The sequence below is a fragment of the Arvicanthis niloticus genome, chromosome 8, assembly GCF_011762505.2.
Source record: "Arvicanthis niloticus isolate mArvNil1 chromosome 8, mArvNil1.pat.X, whole genome shotgun sequence".
In the NCBI taxonomy this organism is placed as follows: Eukaryota; Metazoa; Chordata; class Mammalia; order Rodentia; family Muridae; genus Arvicanthis; species Arvicanthis niloticus.
This window is the reverse complement of record NC_047665.1, coordinates 592,316-601,287: the sequence shown is the minus strand read 5'-3', so window position 1 is coordinate 601,287 and position 8,972 is coordinate 592,316. Positions and strand designations below refer to the sequence as shown.

The window sequence follows — 8,972 nt, the reverse complement described above, 5'->3', positions numbered from 1 at the left end:
ACTAATGAACCCATCCTTTAGATACTTTTAGAAAGAGGCTATGAAACACTAATCAGATCCCTGGATGTTCAAAGATGCTTTAAAGAAAACATTTATCTACAGACATGAATGTTCATACAAAGTGGGTCTCCAAAGATCATCTGCTCTGGGTAGAGTCTTCCTTACCAGGTCTGATGCTACCTTAGTACAAATGATTCATTTCCATAACCAAAGAGCCATCTCAGGAACTCTAGTGCTACATGCTAAGGACTTTAGCTTTCTGACTTTAGAGTGAAAAGACAAGTGGGCAAGTTCTTATTTGGAAAAGATCAAAACAAACTTAACAGTGGCTGCAGGTCCAAAATGGAGTCTATTTTGATGAGCTATAGGGCCCTTCAGGGAATCATCTGACTCTAAAAATGGAACAAAATCAGATAGCTGCACTGACAATCCCACACCTTCTCTGTGGGTGACTCCTCCTTTCCAGTAGGTGACAGGTGCCCACCTGAAAAAACATCCCTGCTTCCTGGAGGGATTTTACCTTCAACTTCACACAACAGATCTCACATAGCTCTATAGGGATTTTTTTTTGGTACTAATCAGAACAACTGTTATATTTTTCTTGTTCTCATTTACATCCTTGTATTTGTATCATTGGTAAGAATGAGGCAGGATGGGGCCTGAGATGGTTCCTCAGGTAAAGATGTTTGCTGTAAAGCCTGATGACCAAAGTTCAATCTTATAACCCACATGAAGAATGATACAAAAGCTCACATACTATGATGCTAACACCTCAATCTTTTATAAAGCATTTACCACTGAACTTCTAATACTTCCTCACAGCTCTGGCCCACTTCCTTCCTTGAAAACACTTTCTTTCTTTATAGATCTTCTCTGAGTCCAACACTATCGGTGTATTTCTGTCTTATTTATTGTTTCAGGACACAATAACCTAAGAACTTAGCAAGAGCCCTCTGGGCCTTACTACATACTGATAAAAATGGGAACTTAGCCAGTACACAGTAGTATAGAATCTGAATGCAGCTCATTTAGAGCCAGACTGTGTACTTGACTTTCAAATGTTAATAATCTTAACACAAAAACTTTGCTTTCAATTTTCAACTCTCATTGTCTATTTCTGCTATCTTTAATATAACTCATTTATGTACCACTATTTATGTTGTGGTTTAAATGAAAAAAAAAAGTCTGCCATAGGCTCATATGATGGGACATTTCTTCTTCAGTTGGTGGGCTTGTTTGATGAGGCTTTAGAACCTTTAGAAGATACAGCCTTGCTGGAAGAATTCCATCACTGGTGCCAGGCTTTGAGAACTTATAGCCTCACCCCATTGTCTGCTTACTGTGTATGGATAAAAATGTGATTAGCCGGTTCCTGCTCCTGGACTCTAGCCCTCTGGAATAATGTGTCAAAGTAAACTCTTCTATAAGTTGCTTTTGGTTCTTCTTCCTTCCCTCCTTTCCTCCTTCCTTCCTTCTTTTCTTCCTTCCTATTAGATCTATCTATCTATCTATCTATCTATCTATCTATCTATCTATCTCTATCTACCTCTACCTATTTTTTATCTATTTACTTATTTTATATGTGAATGTTTTGGCTGCATGTATGTGCGTGCACCACACATGTGCCAGGTGCCTGAGGATGCCAAAATAGTACATCAGATCCCCTGGAACTAGAATTATGAGTGGCTGTGGGCCACTGTGTGAGTGCTGGGAACCAAACCAGGTCCTCTACAAGAGCAGTGTTTTAACAACAGAACCATCTCTCCAGACTTACCTTTTATTTATTTATTTATTTTTAATGTTTAACATTTTGAAATGACTATTTTAACACCTTGAAGGAACTTGTGTCAAGATAGTTTTGAAAGTATCAGGCCATTCCTGTACTAATGAATCACACATAATCACAAGGAGGGAGGGTAATATCACTGAGGCTTGCTCCAGTGGCTTGTGGAATTCAAACTTTGCAGACTAATTTACATTCAACTTAAAATTCTTGGATCTCAATGGACAGCTGCATGGATAATTTTGTTCTCATTAAGATGCAAATGAGGGAAGGAAGAGAGAATAAAGCTATTTTGGAGAATATGTCAGGAGTAGACATGATTTTCTCAGCTCTACATTTTACCATGTTCTTTTTAATTTGCTGCTTCTTGTTTTAAATTAGGTATCTCCTGTTTTTCTTCACAGAATAGGGGGAATTAGATAATTATTAAAAATATAAGTACTTGAGAAACTAGAATTTTAATTGAAGATTATTTAGGATGGTCTCATATAGCTTTTCTTGTGTTTTTATTTATGGTCTGCATTGTAGGAACATTTTAAGCATCAAACAAGATATAAATTTGTGTCATATGGTTTATTATGTTCATTAATTTTAACTGTTAACTTGAAGAAACCGATAATCACTTGGAAAGAAAATCTTCATGAAGAGGTATCTAGATCAGTTTTGCTTGTGGGCATGTGTGTAGAAGATTGTCTTAGTTGATAACCAAGGTAGGAAGACCCAGCCTACTATGGGCAGCACCATTCCTTAGGAAGGGGGACCCTGAACAGTATAAGAGAGGAGAAAGCTAGTTGACAGCAGGCAAACAAATAATGAAATAGGCTAGCATGCATTCGTTTCTGCTTTTGACTGCAGATGTGATATGTCTAGCTGCCCACTTAACTCCTGCCCAATTAAATGCTTTATTTCACTAAAATTGCCTTGGTCATGGTGTCTCTTCACAGCAATAGAACAGTAACTAAGACATATTAAAGACAGAATTGAGGAGTTTTGCTTCCCATAAGAATAGGTTTCATGAGATGAAGGTGAAGTCATACTGCATGACAAAGTGTTTTGGGTACTTATAGGTCATAGAAATCAAATGTATATTTAGGAACAAGAAAGTAGGAGATGAAAAAAATTAAAGTACAGTCACCAGGAAGTTTTATACAGAGAAAGTTAATTTACAAATTTGCCACATGAAGCTCTCTTTTTGAACATTGTTTATGTAAGAGTTCTACTGTTTTGTCTCATTTGTCTTCATATGCACACACCTGTGCACATATGCACAAGTTAATAAACATCTAATTAGTTTTAATATTCTATTTGTAAATACATAGAGTATTTTATGTACATAGATTTGTTGGAGGTCAGAATGTTTTTGCATTAAAAAAATATAGTCAAATCATAGTCTCATGCATATGGATTCTATCATGAGGGGATTGGAGAAATGGCTCAGAAGTTAAGAACATTTGATTCTCTTCTAGAGGACCAGAGTTCAGTTCCCAGCACCTAGGTCAGGTGACTTAAAACTACTTGAAACTCTAGCTGCAGGAGTAAAAAAAGGTAAATTCAGATAAGTCCATTCCATCTATCCCCCTTCCCATTTCTCTCAACAGTTTCTCAGTGTTCATGGAAATATGTCTTCAGAAAGCCTTCTTCTGTATTCTGTGGTCACCTGCACACACACACACACACACACACACACACACACACAAATAAATTTTTTTAAAAAAGACTCTACCATTAGATCTTATAATGGAAGAAAGAAGAAAAAGTTCTAGGTCTTTGGTTTTAAAAAACTGTGTTTGTTAGAAACATATTTCCCATACTCATTCTAAAATACTGGGACTCCTCTTGTACCTTGCCTCCAGTGACTGTACTGAGGCAGGTAGTTTATAGAGATAGATTCGCAACCACGGACCTCTATTTGCATTGTTAAATATATAATTCCACTCTAAACAGAGCATCAGGTCACTCTTACTTAACAACCTTTAATAGAAACTTTCCAGTTAATCCCGTGTGTGTGTGTGAGTGTATGATATCAAACATTCTGAAACATATCCTGGATCTAGAGGCAATAGGCTGATCTAGTTTGAACTGTTTTGGGGAAGACATGCAGTAAGGCAAATTGTATAGCTCCTGTGTGAACTCTAATTGGAACTCCCGTATTTACCATCTTGTGTTTATGCATATTTATGCACACACAATATCAATATATATATATATATATATATATATATATATATATATATATATATATATATAATTAGAAGCATCCTTAGAAAAGACATCGATCATAAACAAAGGCCTGCATAACTTGGACTTATCAATCATTACAGAAAACCACCAACACTCTTCCCCTAGCAACCAACTCCTCCTGGACCAATGGAAGGAAACCCTGAGAAGTAAACCAGGGTTCATTCTCCAGTACTCTGAATCTGAGTCTGGTGCTCCCTTACAGCGTGTGTATTCTGTACTTTCATTTTGCTTTTGAACAAAACCCCTTGCTGATTCATTATTTGGGTATACTTCTTCAAGTCTTTGAACAAGATACCAGGGACCTGGAAACACCCAGTCTAGACAGATAACCACTGGAAGTATTACCAGGAAAATCACAGTCTTCTCTTTGGGTTCTTAGTCTCATTAATAAAATAATTTAAGAACAGACTAAAAAAGAAGTTGGAGCAAAAACTTGAGTTAAAAAAAAAAAAAACAAAGCAGGGCAGACAGGCTGTAAATCTAGAGAGCTGCCTAGAGGAGGGAGATGGATAAGAGGAAAAGAGAAAACCATACTATTCCAGTTGAGCCAGCATGGAGATCTGCAACATGGCAGAGAGGTAGACATGTAGAGATGAAGGCTTTAGAAAGAGAGTAAGGAAACCCAAAGGACCTGAGAAAGTGTACTCAGGATCTGGCTAGGATGCAAAAGAAAGAGATATAAGAAAATGGAAAGTTAGACCTTTCTGAGGTAGGAAGGTAAGCAGACCCAACAGTACTTCATGGCAGAAAATTGGGGGATGGAAAACTACATTGAGTAAAAACTTATTCCTCCTACAGATGTAGCATAGCTTAGGGCAGACATGTCTTTGACCAGGTGAATGAGACTAACTTCTAAGCAAGGAGACATTGGCACATAGAGTCCATTCTTTTCAGTAGCAGTAGTGGCTCTGTTCCAGTATCTCTGTTTTCCAAAAAGGGTATGTTCACTGCACCTGCCAACAGCTCTCCCAATAAATGAAATGTTCTTATGTATATGTTTGAAAGGAACACACAATCTTAGAAGCAGTCACCTTCATGGAGACTTGGACATTTTGCTTGCTAAGACAACTATGTCAGGTAAGATAATATTGGGTAATCAGAAACTCTTGGAAAAACACAAGAATTTTTATAATCATACCTAGTGTGGTTTTCTTTGAAAAACAAATGATGAACTTTGACAGTGTATTAAAAATCAAGACTGCACATTGTTGTTCTAGTGCCATGCTGAGCACTGTCGTGTTGCTGCCAGTTTTTAAGCACTTTAGAGCTTTTGAAATGAACCGGCAATTGTTGAGAGACTTCATTATTTCAAGTCTAGAATAATAAAATAATTCATTTTAACCCAGAAACAATTCTCTGTCTGACTGGGAAAACCACCAGCATTGAGAGGTGACTGAATATCACATCTGTGAATCCTGCTACACATAACCTTTTGATCAATCTGGCTTTGCCTCACAGAAGTGACACTGTGAGGGTGCTTCTTAGATGCAGGAGAAGTGAGCTGATAAAGGGAAATGGATTTATCTATAGTTTGGCCAAACCAGTTAGAGACTTTGTAGTGTTCTTTGCTTTTCTGTGGCAGGGTTACAGTTTTATAGAAAAAGTAGGAAAAAAAGCCAGAAGAAATGTGTGAGTTAATTTGTCAGAACTGTGTGAAGTCTCTTCCAGGGAGACAATTTCCTTCTCTGGCTGGCACCAGGACTTCAGTCTTTTCCTTCAGCAACATGGAATTCCTGAGTAAATTTTAATTCTTTGGGGTCCACTGCTTCAGTCGTCTGTAGCAAGGGTGGGGCATGGCATTTCCCTTTAGAAGTCCTCTTTCATCATGGCAGCTATAAACTTAGACCCTGAATTATTCAGCATTTATATCCTTATAGGTTTGTATTAACTGGAGTCTTAAAAGAAAAATGTGATTCTTTTCCCCAGATAATATTGGCATGAAAATGAAATACAAAAAGTTTGGAGAGGAAAGACTTCTGAGGTTAGTGGTAGGGTGAGCAACAGGGGTGATTGAGCTTAGATTTTAAAAGTCAACTATTCTGTATCAAAGAAGTCAGCGTCTACTAGTTATGTCGATCTGAAAGCCTATAACTGGCTTGCTGAAAGATAAATAAATACACAACAACAAAAAGCCTTAAAAACTTCAAAATTCATGGTTTCTAAAATAGACAGAGATTAGATGTTTTATCAGGTCTTCTACAACTCTATTATATTTATGAGTGTCCCAGGTTCTCAGAACATATACTTAGAAGAAATTCTAGTAGTTTAACAACCTAAAGTTAGCTACATAGCTATTTTCCAGAGTTCTGGTCATTCTTCCAAAGAGAACTTAAAACAAGATCAAACTGCCCTTTCTTTCAAAGGGAGAGAGTTAGGGTGAGCTCTGGGCTGCCAAATGTAGGCACGGTTCTCATCACAATCCCAGCATATCCAGAAAATACTCTGGACTCATATGAAGGATAAAATGATGTTTTAGTCTGATCCACAGAGATTAAAATTCATGTTAAGTATGGGTGAGCATTTTATTCTGACAAAAAGATACTTTCCAGGAGTTTCAGGTTTGCAACTGTTTCATCTCTCTTTGGAAAAGTAAACTAGACAATGTATAAAAATTACGAATAATAGAGATTTTCATCTACTTTCAGTAGCCAATAAGTTATAGCCTCCAGTATCATTTTCCTTTATTTCTTAGATATTGTGAGGCATAAGAGAGTATTCCAAACCTGTAGTATAATACTGGAAGCAAATGAGTGCCTAACAAGAACTAATCACTTCCTATGTACAGTGTACCACAAATTACCAGCATGATTCCCGTCCCAAGAGGACCAAGAATGCTTATTTTTAACAATTTCACATTACACACTGTCTCTAGGCTTAAAGAGAGGCACTCACTTTTCCCTACTTTGTTACTGCATCACCATATTGATGCCTTTTTCATCCTGTAGCTTAATTTTAATGAAATCTTAATCCATTTTCATTGGTGGGGTTGATTCTTTTTTTTTTTTTTTTTTTAATGCTGGAATTACGACTTTGGTTCTATTTTCAGCCTTTATTTGGAAAACAGGGCAACATTAAGTTTTATATTTTAAAATGAATTAACATGGTAATAAAATTATGGCCTGAATTTGGAGAGTAAGTGGTTTTAAAGTTTAGGGATAGGAGGTGCAAGATCATTTCCAAAGGAGAAGAGAACACATACTATCCCTAACCCTAACCCTAACCCTAACCCTAACCCTAACCCTAACCCTAACCCTAACCCTAACCCTGAGCCACCAAAGGGTTTGGCTTCCACTCACTGAGGGCAAGCAGTGCAGTCCAGGCTAACCATCCATGATCTTTGTTACAGCAAATCAGAGTCTCCAATTGTTCAAAGTATTGTAGGTACAAGAGAGAAAGCAACTCCAAATTGACTTATTAATTGATCTGGGTGACTGTGAAGTGTCCCCCATTCCTAAGGTGGCAAAAATCTTCAGAGTGACTGTTGGATCAGGGAACCTTTCATGTGCTCCCCCAGTTGTTATACAATGTGTAGAGACTGGTGAGTGTCAGTCCTGTCAGGCCACCATGTGCCATCCCTTGAAGACCACCTATACATTTATACAACATCCCTGTCATGGTTTCAGCTACTATTGTGTTGAGGTCATCTTCTACACCCTGTGTTTTCTCAATGATAACATCAAAAGCACTATAGAGCAAAGCCAGGGAACCTAGAGTATTAGCCCAAAGTGCCCCTTGCCTAGTCACCATATTCAAAATCTGTACATTTCTTGGTTTGGACCAGGCTACCCTCTGGGTTTCCCTTCAATCCTAAACGAAGACCATTCATTGTTCCGAATGCAGCCTCTGTCATGCAACATCCTCCAATGGAAAAAAAAAGCTAGTTCAAATCTGCCTTGGGTTTTATTAGCTCCAGTTGGCAAAATAAATTCATCAGTATCCTGTGGATCCACATTTAAATATGGAGACAGTGGGTTTATACCAGTCAGTGGAACACCAGACAAATCAGCATTCAATTCGATTGCTGCTCCTCCGCTAAACCAGCTAAACCTAAACTGCTGGTAGATTTGTTGCTACTTCCTCCACCACCCTCCATGTATTTCTAGACTTCAGTCATGATTTATCAAGTCAATCTATAGCATCCATATTCTGGACAATTCCATATTTATTTGCTTTGCTCTTCCTTGAGGACTGCCATACTAGAACTTTCCATTAAATATGCAGAGTTTTGGGGTTAGACTACAATCAGTTCTTAGGCTGTATAAGTTGGAAGAAAGCTTTTAAATTATTTGCCAGATGTATCACTTTATAGAGATGGAGACCAAGGTGCAACAATCCTCATCCAGGTGCGACATCTGGATGTGTATGTGTGACAGCCAATGCCAGAGGTCAGGTCTTCTAACACCTATTCTAGCAAGTAAATTCTGAGAGGAGAAAAACAAAGCAAGACTCCCTTTTCCTCCCCCCAACACACCTGAAGTTGATGTACATATTCCCTGGTCCTGTTTATATTTTTAAACTTGTGAAAAGACAAGCTGAAACTCAATTACAGTATGATCATGGAAGAGAGCTCTTAAAACACATTAATGGCAGGATGGTGATGGCAGAATTATTTAGTCAATGAAGAGGAAGAACTTTTCAAAGAATTTGTTCTCTGAAGCTAGGTCTCAATCTTGCCCAGACCATAATAAGATTCAAAAGAATAAAGGATGGCAAGATCGGTAATGAGCATGATGCAAAACTACTGAATAAAGATGAAAGCATGAAGCTAAAAGGAGAAATCCTGATGACCACATTTAGGAGTCATTTGATAGAATTTTATAAATATGTCTGCCAACTTCTGAAAAACTGTAGTTAGAAAAGTAACAAGAAAGACAAACTAACAACAAACACAAGAAGTGCCAAGGGGAGTCACAGAATTGGTCTGTTGTTGTCAGGCAATGGAAACATG

At 37.7% G+C, this 8,972-nt stretch overlaps 1 pseudogene; it reads right to left on the bottom strand.

The window, feature by feature from the left end:
- Positions 1 to 7,493: 7,493 nt before the first annotated feature.
- LOC117714328 (mitochondrial import inner membrane translocase subunit Tim23 pseudogene) lies at positions 7,494 to 8,117 on the bottom strand (annotated as a pseudogene).
- Between the last annotated feature and the right edge of the window lie 855 nt (positions 8,118 to 8,972).